General features: G+C 46.9%; 1 non-coding gene across 1 annotated transcript; it reads right to left on the reverse strand.

Moving 5' to 3' along the window:
• Positions 1-13,672: 13,672 nt before the first annotated feature.
• On the reverse strand, positions 13,673-13,761 carry trnal-cag (transfer RNA leucine (anticodon CAG)). Its single transcript is given in 2 exon segments — positions 13,673-13,708; positions 13,726-13,761. It is a non-coding gene; the product is annotated as a tRNA-Leu (tRNA).
• Positions 13,762-14,067: the final 306 nt, after the last annotated feature.

Raw genomic sequence — 14,067 nt, forward strand, 5'->3', positions numbered from 1 at the left:
TGGCTGCAGTACAGTGCAGTCCCCAGAGAGTGATCTAAAGACCATTGAATCGTAAGGGAATCACAGGGGTGAGTTTGGTGCTGACTTATTAATTAGCATCATTCCATTGAATGGCGATCTGCTTCCTGCCGTATTTGCTTCATTCTTATTCCAAACAAACAGTCAACTCTACCTGCACAGGCTCATCAAATTTCACAGGGGGAGGTGTCGAGTTAATTTACTCTGCAGAATGTCATCATACCCATCCTCCGAGGCTGCAACACCCATCAAGCACGCAGTGAGCCTGCCCTGCATATGAGATGCACGATCGAGCTTGTGCGCTGTCCCCTCCTCCACTCCTCGAGCGGGAAGAGCGTAGGTCAGAAACAGAGAGGAACACCCTACATAATGGTTGCCCATTTTCCTAGCTGTGGCAAAGTACGGGCTGATAAATAATAAATCGTGTTCCAGAAAACTCTTAAAGCACAGCACAGAACGGGTTTTACCTCAGCACCTCACCTCAGCAATATACCTGATACCCAGGGGTCTCACGGGATAGAACTGAGTTCAGTCAAGATTACTAGGTGGAGGGTGCTCGGGATACTAAAAGGACTAAGGGCTAAGGACAGATAAGTCTCCCGGACCGGATAAAGTGCACCCGAAAGTTCTAAAGAAGGTGTCTTTAGAGATTGTGGAGGCATTGGAGATAATTTTTCCAGGCATCAATGGACTCTGGCATGGTTCTGGGGAACTGAAGGGTCGGAAATGTAGTTCCGCTGTATAAGAAAGGTGGGAGACAGCATAAGGGAAATTACATACCTATTAGTCTGACATCGGTGGTTGAGATTGAAAGGTTTCTAATTAGACAATTTATCAAAGTATATGAGGAAAAGGCCGGGAACTGGGGCTGCATGAGAGCATAGTTTAGTCAATGGTGAGGTAGCGAAGCAGACTCGATGGGCCGAACGGCCCGTGACTGCTCCTTTGACTTGTGATCTTGCAATTGAGTCATTCACCACACTCATAGATCACTGCCATGGGCTCATCTTCACATTCCTGCGAGTCCCACAGCTTCTCCACTCATGTTCCACAGCGGAGCATCGGCCCCTCGGACACACTGATCCCAGGGAGAAACGGGGCACGGATGTGAAGCTGCAATCATTGCGGTGACTTTCATTTTCGGTACAACCCACAAGTCAGGCAGTTGGGATACAAGTAGTTACGTTAATGAACGGAAATTACACCTCAGCCCGTCTCCGGAAAACTGGGGAAACCAACAGGACCGGATAACAACACAGAGACTGTTGTAATATTTGGAGCAGGTATCACGTCGGGGAACTGTCCCAAACTGAGACGACGTGATGTTTACCTTGGTCGTGTTAATTCTGGAATCACAGAGATAAACGGCTCGGAAACAGTCCTTCGGACACCAGACTGAGCGCCGATAATCACCCGTTTACAATTATCGGCACCGAGTTCTTTTCATTGAAAGAATATTCCCACAGCATCCCACCTCCTACCCCACAGATTCCACCGCTCATCCACACGCTCCTGGACATTACCGTGGTAAGGAAAGCTACCAAACCGCATGCCTTTGTGATGTGGGGGGGAAACCACAACAGCCTGTGAATCCCACAAGTTGCAGAGTCCTCGGGATCATGTGATGCATTTTACCTGAACCAGAGGATAAGAAGCTGAACCACTTCCACGCACCTCATTGCAAAAAGCACTTTAATACTCCCAGTCACATGTACTTATGCGTGCGAAATAGATGCCGCACAGCAGGTTATACCACGGATGTACAATGTAACACACAGGCAGACAGACAAACATATATATCCAGATGTCAACACTAACTACTTCAAGACATTCTCTCACACAGACATACATAGCTGTCTGAGCGCACGTATATAAAAGAACAATAATCTCCCGCTTTTACACAAACACACGGTCAGCCACACACATTTAGGCACACACACACATATCTGAAGACATATAAACAGACAGCACACACGTACATCGCGCACACACATGCACGTATCTTCAACCTGATTAGTAACCAAGTTATCAATGGTAGTGGTGAAATACGTAGGCTGAGGGTAGGTTTTGTGCCCTGGGGAAATTGGAGGCTGGATCACCTCGACCTGTTCCTGCACACAGATGTTTCTCGGTGAACGTCGATACACCCTCCGAGCTGCAGTAATAATTGTTATTGTCAGGGGTGGGAAGATGGACTTTGTGTGGTCGAATGAAGGTGATGTTCAGAAATCAATGAGCCCAGCCAGTCGGTGAATTCGGGATTGAATCAGGAAACATTCTAGCTGATGTCTTGAACTTCATTGCTCAGTTAAGCTCCTCTAAGAAGCATGGCTGTTTGACAACCTTCCACCTGTACAGTTCACGGGTTAAATGTTACATTTCACTCCACTCACCAAACGTGACAGTGTATATTGGTCTCTCCAACAACCTTCCTCCACGCCGACCCTGCATCGGCCATCAAGTTCAATCAGTTGCAGTATCTTCGACATTCATGCTCCATGCACACAAATTTACTTTCTCTCTCTCACACACACTGACACACACACACACACACACACACACACACACACAAACACACACACACGGAGCGACGGAAAGAGACATATACTTTCAGAAGGGATCATATGAGACGTGTTCCAGGGTGACGTCACCCCGAGACTTTATCAGTTTTCTACCATTACCAAACTTTGCCGCACAAGTAGATGTTGAAGAACCGACTCTTCGAACACGGGGTGCGCATTGTTCAGCCTGCGTGTCAGCAGGAAATGAACGCCGTGTCATAAAATGAAACTCCTTGTGGAGTATTTGTACGGGGACATTTTAAGTGATCTTTCATGTCGAAATGCACCACGACATTGTGCTTGGAACTTGGGCAAGCTGCGGGTTGTCAACAAATCTGTGACCGAGAAAGCAGAAACCATAGAAGAAAGCGCAAAAACATGCAACATCTTTATTGCGGTGCGCTCTTGGATTTGGGTTGATATGACCCTGACAACAGCTCAGCACTGACCAATCCTCGAACACACACTTTTCGTACATGTCGCAGCCTAATTCATCAGCGTTGTGATCCAACCATCTCCTCAGCCTTTACTGCAGATTTGATCCGTGGATCAGACTGCTCGTGACTCTTTCGATAAACGTTCCGAACTTGCTCTGCCGTAAATTGCCCTCTAAGTCAAAATCCACTGAATTTCAGGGAACATTTGAAATACAAACAATAGAATGCAGAAACATCCCCCAAACTGATGTACCGAAACCACGAGGCAGCTCACGCTGCAGCTGCCGTGTGTCCCAAACCAGGCGATCTCATCGGTCAAGGTTCGGGTTCTGCTTGCAGCAAAACTGATTCGCTGAAACAAACACCGACTCTGGTGGGACTCGAACCCACAACCTTTGAATTTCTTTCCAGTGCACCGGTAGAAGTCTAACACGCTCTCCATTGCACCACAGAACCGTGTTACCAATTACTGCAGAGCAAACTTAAGTCTCCACATCCATCTTACTTTTCTTCTCCAGTCTTCTCTCTCCCCATGGAGAGGGGGAATCAGTCCTTCAGTTCGCCACACACTGCACTGTAAACAGAAACGATGAACATATCCTGAGTCAATGGACTGCTGTCACTTCGATATTCCGATACTGTGTGTCGTAGCAACGAATATTTTCAATCTGAATGGGTAAAGATACTTGTTGATGTTTCGCCTAGTCACGCGGGACGAGGTGTCCTACAGAGAGTGTGATCCGCTCAAAGACATCGCAAAAATATCCCCTCGAGCGGGAGACACCCCACTTGTGAGAACTTTCATTGATTGGATGCAGACCGGAAAAATCTAGGATCCTTTTATTTCTGCATGAGTTGCACACGGGGGAGCATAATTCCGAAATATTTCCGAGCATAATTCGGTCCATCGAGTATTCTCTGCTATTCGATAATTACTGTTATTTTTTTTTTCAAAAACATACTACTGCCTTCTGCACTGAATCCTAAATCAATCTTCTTGAGTGTCAAAAGCCTATCAACCTTAGGCTCTTTGTATTAAGTATTTGGCCTCTTGTGATAACGAATTCGGCAAATTCCAACGATTTCCACCACGCTCTGGCTGAAGAAGTTCCACATCATCTCGGTTTAAAGGGATGTTCCTAAGTTTTGAGCCAGTGCTATCCGATCCCAGAGTCTCCTTCTAATAGAAACGTCGACCCCTGGTGAAACCGATAATGTTGTAGCTAATATCGGACTGGGTGGAAGTATTGCTCCGAAATACAATCCCATCCATCAGCTGCTAGACGCCCTCCGATTCACTGTTGATTGTCGGTCGGCGGATGGGGATCACCGGGGTGTTACATTGCATCAGCTGGGATTCACTCAATATCTCACCCCTCATGGTAGCTTATCAGAGACTAAGTTTCAGTGGTTTATCACTTCTTCCGAAACGCCAATTAAACAGGAGTCTGGGAACCCTCCAATTATTTCCGTAACTAATTAGTAAATTGGCAGATATAACGGAGAGAGACAGACAGCAGACAGGCAGGTAGATGAACAGACTGATAGACAGACGAATGGAAGAGAATGAGTTCAGTGTGAAATAGGAGTGGTACTGTGCTCCTGTTATCAATTATTCTCCCCTGATGAGCCTACACATGGGGTTGGATATTTTCAGACTGCAAGACAATCCCGGACTATTTCAATAGCAGTTCAAGACACTTGTCGTGGACAATTGCGCGAACGGCCGAGAGAGGCCCCTTCCTGATGACAAACTAGCCCTGGGGAGCCATCAGGGATATTTTCCAAAATTCGATGTCTCCCTGAGATGGAAATGGGGACTTTTCTCACGTAAACCAAAGATGATAACCGTTGTACTACGGAAGCGTGCTGTAATAACTTTCAAAGCCAAGTCGGAATTGCTGAATATCACCTACTGTGCCATGCGTCTGTGCGCTGGCGGGCTTGATCATTCTTCACTGAAACAACGCCACTTTTGTCCTGTAGCAAAAGCTCCCAACGTGTCAGTGACCACAGGTTATCGCAGACACTTGAAATTCAGCTGAGTTGAAGCAGCGTCATGGTTACAGGCTACGTGTGGAGGGAGCGTGTGTATTGACACCCGGAAGGACAGCGACAGGGTGTGGACACAGGATGGTGACAGAATCTCAACAACATAGTTAGTTGCTTCAATACATTCTTGAATGATGGTTAGTTGGATTGTCGTATAATGAGGAGGAGTCTTCCTCCGATTCCCGAGATCGGGAGAATTAGACAGAAAGGCGGTCAGACGGAGAGAGCTGGAGACACACCGTTGGACAGAGAACTGGCTGCGTGGGAGCAACGGGGGGAAGCAAACTCTTACGCAGCACTGTCAGTAACTAATCCAGTAACTTCCTTTATTCCTGAACAAGAGCAGATATTACAACGTTGAATTTAGTTCCGCAGCCCGCTGAGCAGCCTTCTAGAATAATCTCAGAATTCAGTGCACATTGCGCCCCGCATAATTTTGCAGAGAAACCTGTGATCAAAACGAATGGTGGAGGGGGCGAGGAGGTGAGAAATAATCAGAGTTAAGGGCAGCGGAGGATAGAACACAAGATCAGAATCAGAGTCACGGAGATGTAAAGCACAGACACGGCCATTCAGCCCATTGTCCAGACAGACTGTGCTACTGATCTACGTTGCTACTTTATGCCATTTTAGTGTCGCATCCCTCCACTCCCTTCTTATCCAAGGACCTGTACTTAAGGAATGAGACCGGACGCAGTGGAAGTCCTGATGACAAAAAAGAAACATTTTCCTGACAGTTCCCAATCAAGGCTGTGCTATTGCGATGTTCACATCAAAGGGGAATTGCTCTGAATGGGAAATAGCCTCGCCACAAACGTTGTGATAAAACAAAAAGGCGCTAATGACTCTGACGTGATTCAAACACGCAACCTTCTGACCTGGAGTCAGACGCGCTGCCGTTGCGCCACGAGGTCGCGTGGTGAAGTTAAAATGTGTCACCGGAGTTGGTTAAAAAGATCTGTTCCTGCTCACCTCCCCGCCTGGGAACTCGCAGATGTTCCGCATCGGCACATCTGGTGTAGCAACTAAATTGTATTCTCTGTGCCTGTAACTGTCGCTCTTTCAGCTTTCAAGTCTTTGACTCCTTGTCTGGTTGTCTCTTGCTCCCTCAATTTTGTTTTTTTCCCATTCTTCACAGGGTTACAATTCAGAACTGAAAGGGCAGAGTGAATCTCGTTCAAGTTCATTTGCTGGAAATTCTACAGTCAGTCTATGATACTAAAGTGAAATTCCCTCCATATCTGGAACTTGAAGGAATAAATGGACAGGTGAAAATTCGGGGCATTCGTTTTGAACAAGAAAATCAACAAGATCTTGGATAAAGGCAGCGTAATCAGAAAATGCTGAATGGCCTGGTCTGTTTAAATCACTCAAGTTCTCTATCTCGGTTCACCTCTCCCACAAAGACATTGCCTCCTTATCTCTTCACTTACTTGGCATTCCTCTGTCTCTCTGACACTCTGCATCACTATATCACTATGCTCTTCCCCCCCTCTGTCTCCATTTATCTAACCATCTGTCGATCTATCCCTCCGTCCATTGCATTTCTACACAATCTGTTAATTTTACGACACAGTTGGACTCCAGTTCATTCATCATGTGGTGAAAGCACGGAATTCTTAGAAACGTAAACGTTGACTGTCTTCAGACTAAGCAAATACTTGACATTACGGTGTAAAGTCCGCCTCGGAGGGGACTTCCATGCGGTTACAGTGAAGGACCGCGAATGGAATGTATTAACTTTGAGGTGTTATCTCAGGAAGGATGAGTAGGTGGCATTGTGTCCGAGCAGTCACAGGCGCTGGATTTCGGCTCCATTCTTTGCGGCGACGTGGGTCCGAAGTTTCACTTGTTATTTTGGACAACCGGTCGTTACACTGATCAGTACAAGCTGTAACCAATGTCCATTGTTAATCTCACCGACGTTCTGTAACTTGTTGTTTCAGACCTTCATGTTGCATCCGATGTAGGCAAATCAAGTCAGTACCGACATTGTGGAGGACGATTTCCTGCATTGTGAACGAGGTGGATTTCTCGATCGGAAAGCGAGGAGTTGATTGGGAAATGTGTTATTCGGAGATAATACCGTCCATGAAGAGTTATAATTAACTCTCATGAAGTGATCAAATTGTGGTTGAATGTAAGAGTCAGTCCGAAGATCGGTGTAGTTCAGGATGACTGCAGGACTTTCAAGACAAGGAGGAGGAAACTCTCAAGGTAGAGTTGGCAGGTAGTCTGAGGTGTATTGCCGAAATACACCGAGTGATCCAGGGGTGGATGGAGAATAATTATTACTTAAGGATCCAATGTCTGAATGCCGAAAGGCGTTCCCTCAGGGCAGGAAGGTGCTACAGGAAACCTGTGGAAGGTGAAAAACCCTGAAATATAGACACAGATAGGAACAGAATAATGCGGAAAATCAACGCTGAAAAAGGTTCCTGACAAAAATTTAATCTGGGGGTCGGGGGTGTCTTAGAATTTAGCGAAGTATTACAGAGAAACTGTCCGGGAACACAACCGTAATGGTGAGGGAAAACGCGAGAACCGTTGAAGCAGGCTGTAAGAGGTTTAGCGTGCATGGGCGAACAGTTGGCCAATGGTTTCGTAGATGCGAATCTAATCCGTGTTTGTTTTGCACGGGTGGGTTCGGGTGCCACTTTCTCACGGGTGGGTGATTGGTTCATTAGATTAGCGACGAGTTCAAACATTTTTTCTGCCATTCCCACTGTACTATTCTAACCGTCGTGCAAGTGAGGACCGTTGAATGGAAGTGGAAAGAAGAATCGGTTCCGATGTAACACGGAAGATACTTGGACAAGTGAGTGAAATTGACCGGATAAGTTCCGATCTGATTTTGATGTTTTCATAAATGTGAAAGATGTTCCGGAACAAATTAAGAACGCAGATTTCCGCTGATGGAGGAATCCACCACAAACACTCAGCAAGCCTGGTGAGGGCTGATGACAGGAGACACTGTTCTGTGAACTCACGTCTTCTGTAAGAAGGCATCAAATGTCCGTTCTCCAAACTACCCATGCCCAATGTTAAGTTGCATTCCAACATGGAGACATTGCAACGTCATGAACGCTACTTGACAGCTTATCTGTACGTAGGCAATTCGGGTTTCAAAAGGTGATGGGAGAACGAAGCTTCCTCATCTCTCATCCCAGAAAATTATAATTCTCCACAGTGTCAGCATCGCAGAATAAATTTCCAGATGTCACCAGGCCTGAATGAACACCCGACAAGAATCAACGACAAGCTCCGCAGCTGCCTCCCGGACAACGTGTAAAGTCCACAGCAGTAACTCGGAGACATCCACCAACGACTGGGGGTGATGGACAGATGGCAGGATACTAGTCGCTGTGAGGTGAATCACATCAAGTTGAACCCAAAACTTAAGAGCTACAATCATCGGATCACTGCCTTATTAATGATCAACAACTGACTCCCACCGCAGTGTGTGGGGGCTCCTTCAGTCAGGTCCGTGCCAAGTCTTTGCCCTGCTGCACTGTCCCAATAAATGCCAACTGAATCTGCAGGAGGAACATCTCTGAATGTTTTCAATGTTCTCTGCTTTTATACACCGTCTGTGAAATTGGGACAATTCATCACGTTAGTGGATCGTTTCCAATTGCCCCACCGGCTGCGATGGTTATTTATTGCTGTGACGCTTTATCCGGGTTTATATCTTCCAAAACTGCGAACTAACCTGTTCCGTTAAATGCATTCATGTTTCCTGACCCACAGATAGTCAACAAAAATCAGCAGCGGCTCGTTGGTCTAGTGATATGATTCTCGGTTAGGGATATGTTTGGGCTGATGTGCGGGAGGTCCCGGGTTCAAATCCCAACCAAGCCCTGCTTTATTTCAGAAGCACCGATTTCATTCGTACCTCTTATCACTGACGCAAGGTATTTGATTTATACGTGAGAAAGATGGGAATCGCCTTGAGAGATTCAGAGGATTTGTCTGCCCGGTGAGCCTGTAGAAAAGGATGGATCTGCATGTTAATGGGCGTTGTTGGCACTGATGCTTAAGAGCACGAAATAGAGAAGTGCAGCAAAATTTCCGAACACCTCCCGCTTTTATTGGCCAGGACACAAGTGGCTCCAAGTTGCAGACAAATTAACCGACACTGATGGAAATTGGGGCCCAAACCCGAATTCAATATCCTCGCTCACACCGGCCACTTTACTGTGTTGTCACTTTCGGATTGCGAGAGCTGGAATTTTAACTGTGACCTCAGTTTCTGCCGCTCCAGATTTTGTGCCATAATGCTGATCTTCTCCTCATCCACGAACACCTTGTCCACGAATGTGATTATAAGTTATCAGTCGACACCCAGAGGCTTGTTGAGGAATTTCACGTGGAAGAATTGATAACTGAAGAATGAACACAATCCATTCATATTCAGGTGGACGTGACAATTCCAGCCCAGCTTTCATTTGTAGCGTTCATTGTTTGTGAATATTTTCAATGTTCAGTCAATTGAGCAGTGGCCCACGTTTGCAGCAGTCTCGTGTGTGAACCCAATTCCGCAAGATCATACTCCAGTCGGCTGTTTCTCAAAGAAAACTTCTTTGCCTCAGTTCACGCAGCTTACATTAAGTATGAACGGTTGCCAATAGTTATCGATTCAAAACTGTGCAGGCGAACTGATGGAGAGGCGTATTCACTCAGTGTGTGACGTTGCCGCACCATCACTCAAATGAGCAATAACCTTATAGCTTCATGAGCGTCAAGTAAATTAACCGTCTGGCGAAAATTTTCGAGTCAAGGAATCTTCGATGCTCCTCTGTCCGACTGAGGAATGGTCCAAACAGTTCATGCGTGGTGTCGTTCCTCGTAACACCACTTGTCGTTACTCCATTATGCAGACTTAAAGAAATTCCAGTAATGAATGACAATGAAGCTTTTACAATCGCTCACATGAAGGGATCTAGGGGAACAACGAATGCACTTGACTGGACTATATAAGGTCGACAGGGACGGAGGAAACAACGAGGAGGCAGTAACTTTCTCTGCTGATCATACTGCACACAGAAGTTGAAAGAACACACACGTCTGGTTCACTGTGAATGGAGGTCCGTCTACCACGGCGCGGCAACCGCTATTTTCATCTGTGTTGTGGAAAACTCGTGGTGAATCAGTCTCTTTGAGCCTGGGATATTTACAGCAGAAACTAAAGTGACATCAGTGAACCACCTCTGACTTTAATAACATTGAGGTCACCAACGTCAAATTTGAGAAGATGTCACGGGCTCTCCTCATCAACGCCCCCTTACTCATCAAAGTCCGCACTCTGTCCACTGCACTCCAATCCGCTGTGAGAAAACGACGCGACGAATTTTTTTCCTACTTCTTTATCATTTCAAATAGCTCTGGTCCTATTCACTGGAACTAATTGATGTTGATTGAAAAAGTAAAAACTACAAATGTGAAAATCAGCAGATGTCAGGATTGCGATTGGAACCCACGCCCTCAGTTGGAGACCAGAGGAACCGCATTGGCACGGAAGGAATTTGATTCCTTGAGTCTTGCGCCTTATACCGAGGGTGTCATTGATTGCATCCGGTGCTCCCGGTGAGGCGTCCTGTACATCATTGGGATTCGACACATATTGGGTGATCGCTTCATCAAGCACCTTCGCTCCGTCCGCCGCAACAGCCAGGGCCTCCCGATGGCCACGCAATTCAATTCCACATTCCGGTCCCATACTGACATGTCTACCCATGGCCTCCTCTGCTGCCACATGACAGTCGCAGGATGGAGGAAAAACCCCTTATACTCCGCCTTGAGGGTCTCCAACCTGACGGCCTCAACGTCGATTCCGCTAACTTCGGGGAACTCCACCCCTTCTTTTTCCCCACCATAATAGGGACAGGTTCCCGCTTGTCGTCACATACCACCCCAGGAGTTTCTGCATCTAAAACGTCTTGCTCCGTAAGTTTCGCCACCTCCCACGGGATCCCACCACTGGACACCTCTTGCCCTTCCCTCTTCTTCCGGCTTTCCGCAGGGATCGCTCTCTCGGCGTCTCCTTTGGCCACTCACCCCTCGCTACAGATGAACCACCCGGCACTCATCCCTGCAACCGTACTAAAGGTTACACCAGCCCCTGCATCCTCCCTCACCACCATTCAGTCCCATAGACTGTCCTTCCAGGTGAGGCGCCACTTCACCTGTGAACCTAACCGTGTCATTCATTGCACATGGTGCCCCGGTGCGGCCTCCACTGTATCGGTGAGAACCGACGGAGATTGGGTGACCGCATCATCAAGAACCTTCCTTCCGTCCGCCACGAAAGCAAGGATGTCCAGTTGGCCACCCATTTCCATTCCACATCCCACTCCTATACCGCCATGTTTATCCATGACCTCTTCTGTTGTCATATGAGGGCAGACACAGGTTGGAGAAACAACACCTCATATTTCGGCTTGTTTGTCTCCAACCTGATACCCTTAACATCGATTTCTCTAAATGCCGGTAAACCCTCCCTTTCCTTCTCCCATTCATCCATCATTCCTGTGCCCCCTTCCCCTTCTCTTTTTCCACTGTCTTCGCCCTCATGATCTGCCCATCCTTTCTCCGGACCTCCTGACCTGCCTGAACCTTCCCCACCTCCTGCCCTTCATTCCATAGTCCACTGCCTTCTGCTACCGGATTTCTTATCACTCAGCCCTTTGCCTCTTGTACCTATTGGCTCTCAGCTTCTTATTTCCCGGCCACCTCCACTCCCACCCGTTACCTTTCTCCTCTCATCTGGACTCACCTATCACTTGTCTGCATGTACTCCTACCGTCCACTGAACTTCTTGTTCTGGGTTATGTTCTCTTCTTTTCCAGTTCTGATGAAGTGTCTCGACCCGAAGCACCGACTTTTTATTTCTCCATGGATGCTGCCTGACCTTAAGAGTTCCTCCAGCATCTGCAGAATCAATTGTGTGACCAGGTTGACCTATTTCTTCTAGAGCAAAGGGATGGAGAGTCGTGACAGGAGGTTAAAACTACCAGCGGTAGTTGGACGAATAGTCCCTGTTGTCTAATCTCTGAGGGCTGCGGGAAAGGTTCGAACCGACGTGGAGAATCCCCACTGTACTTAACCATTCGGCTGTCGCAGCACTGGCTGCGTTTAACCGTCCACCGTTACACTCTGTCGAGTTGTTGTTGCCGCTGAGATGCGCATTGAAAATGTTGGTTTTCACCAAGAAAAAGGCGCGAGGCGGGGTGAATCCACATATCGATACCACCGGAAGGCGCGCCGTTTGGACCTGTGTTTTTTGCAACCTTAGTTCGGAAGGTGAGTGTGCTTGGCATCTGTGCCGAGAGTGAATGAGTTTTGCACGGCATAGAAGAAAATGGCTGTCGGCGCGCCGTGGAACACGGACCACCATTCACAGTGAACCAGACGTGTGTGTTCCTTCAACGTCTGTGTGAAGTATGATTGGCAGAGAAAGTTACTTCCTCCTCGGTGTTCACTCCGTCCCTGTCGACCTTCTGCAGTCCAGTGAGGTGCATTCGTTGTTCCCCTCGATTCCTTCATGTGAGTGATTGTAAAAGATTAAATCTAGTTCATTACTGGAATTCCTTTATGTCTGCAGAATGGAGTAACTACAAGTGGTGTCACGAGGAACGACACTCCGCACAAACTGTTTGGACCGTTACTCAGTCGGACAGAGGAGCATCGAAGATTGCATGGATTTGATAATGTTCACCAGGCTTGTACTTGAGGCTATGAAGCTATAAGGTTATTGCTCATTTGAGTGATGTTGCGGCAACGTCACACACTGAGTGAATACGCCTCTCCATCAGTTCGCCTGCACAGTACTGAATCGATAACTATTGGCAACCGTTCATACTTAATGTAAGCTGCGTGAAATGCGGCAAAGAAGTTTTCTTTGAGAAACAGCCTACTGGAGTATGATATTGCGGAATTGGGTTCACACACGAGACTGCTGCAAACGTGGGCCACTGTTCAATTGAATGAAATTGAAAATATTCACAAACAATGAACGCTGAAAATGAAAGCTGGGCTGGAATTGTCACGTCCACCTGAATATGACTGGATTGTGTTCAGTGATCAATTCTTCCTTGTGGAATTCCCCAACAAGCCTCTGGGTGTCGACTGATAACTTATAATCACATTCGTAGATAAGGTGTTCGTGGATGGGGAGAAGATCAGAATTACGTCACAAAATCTGGAGCGGCAGAAACTGAGGTCAGAGATAAATTTCCAGCTCTCGCAATCCGGAAGTGACGACACAGTAAAGTGACCGGTGTGAGCGAGGACTTTGAATTCGGGTTTGGGCCCCAATTTCCATCAGTGTCGGTTAATTTGTCTGCAACTTGGAGCTACTTGTGTCCTGGCCAAAAAAAAGCAGGAAGTGTGAGATAATTTTGCTGTATTTCTCTATTTCGTGCTCTTAAACATCAGTGCCAACAACGCCCATTAACATGCAGATCTATCCTTTTCTGCAGGCTCACCTGGCATACAAATCTTCTGCATCTCTCAAGACGATTCTAGTCTTTCTCACTTATAAATCAAATACCTAGCGTCAGTGATAAGAGATACGGATGAAATTGGTGCTTCTGAAATAAAACAGGGCTCGTCCGGGATTTGAACCCGGGATCTCTCGCACATCAGCCCAAACATGTCCTGAAGCGAGAATCATACCCCTAGACCAACGAGCCGCTGCTGGCTTTTGTTGACTATCTGTGGGTCAGGAAACATGAATGCATTTAACGGAACAGGTTAGTTTGCAGTTTTGGAGGATACGAACACGGATACAGCGTCCCAGCAATGTATAACCATCGCAGGCTGTCGCGCAATCGGAAATGATCCACTATTGTGATTAATGGCCCAGCTTCAAAGGAGGGGGATAAAAGCAGAAAATATTGAAAACATTCAGAGATGTTCTTCCTCCAGTTTCACTTGGCCTTTGTTGGTAAAGTGCAAGAGGGCACATATTTGGCACGGACCTGACTGAAGGAGTTCCC

This window comes from Pristis pectinata, chromosome 34 (genome assembly GCF_009764475.1).
Source record: "Pristis pectinata isolate sPriPec2 chromosome 34, sPriPec2.1.pri, whole genome shotgun sequence".
Lineage (NCBI taxonomy): Eukaryota > Metazoa > Chordata > Chondrichthyes > Rhinopristiformes > Pristidae > Pristis > Pristis pectinata.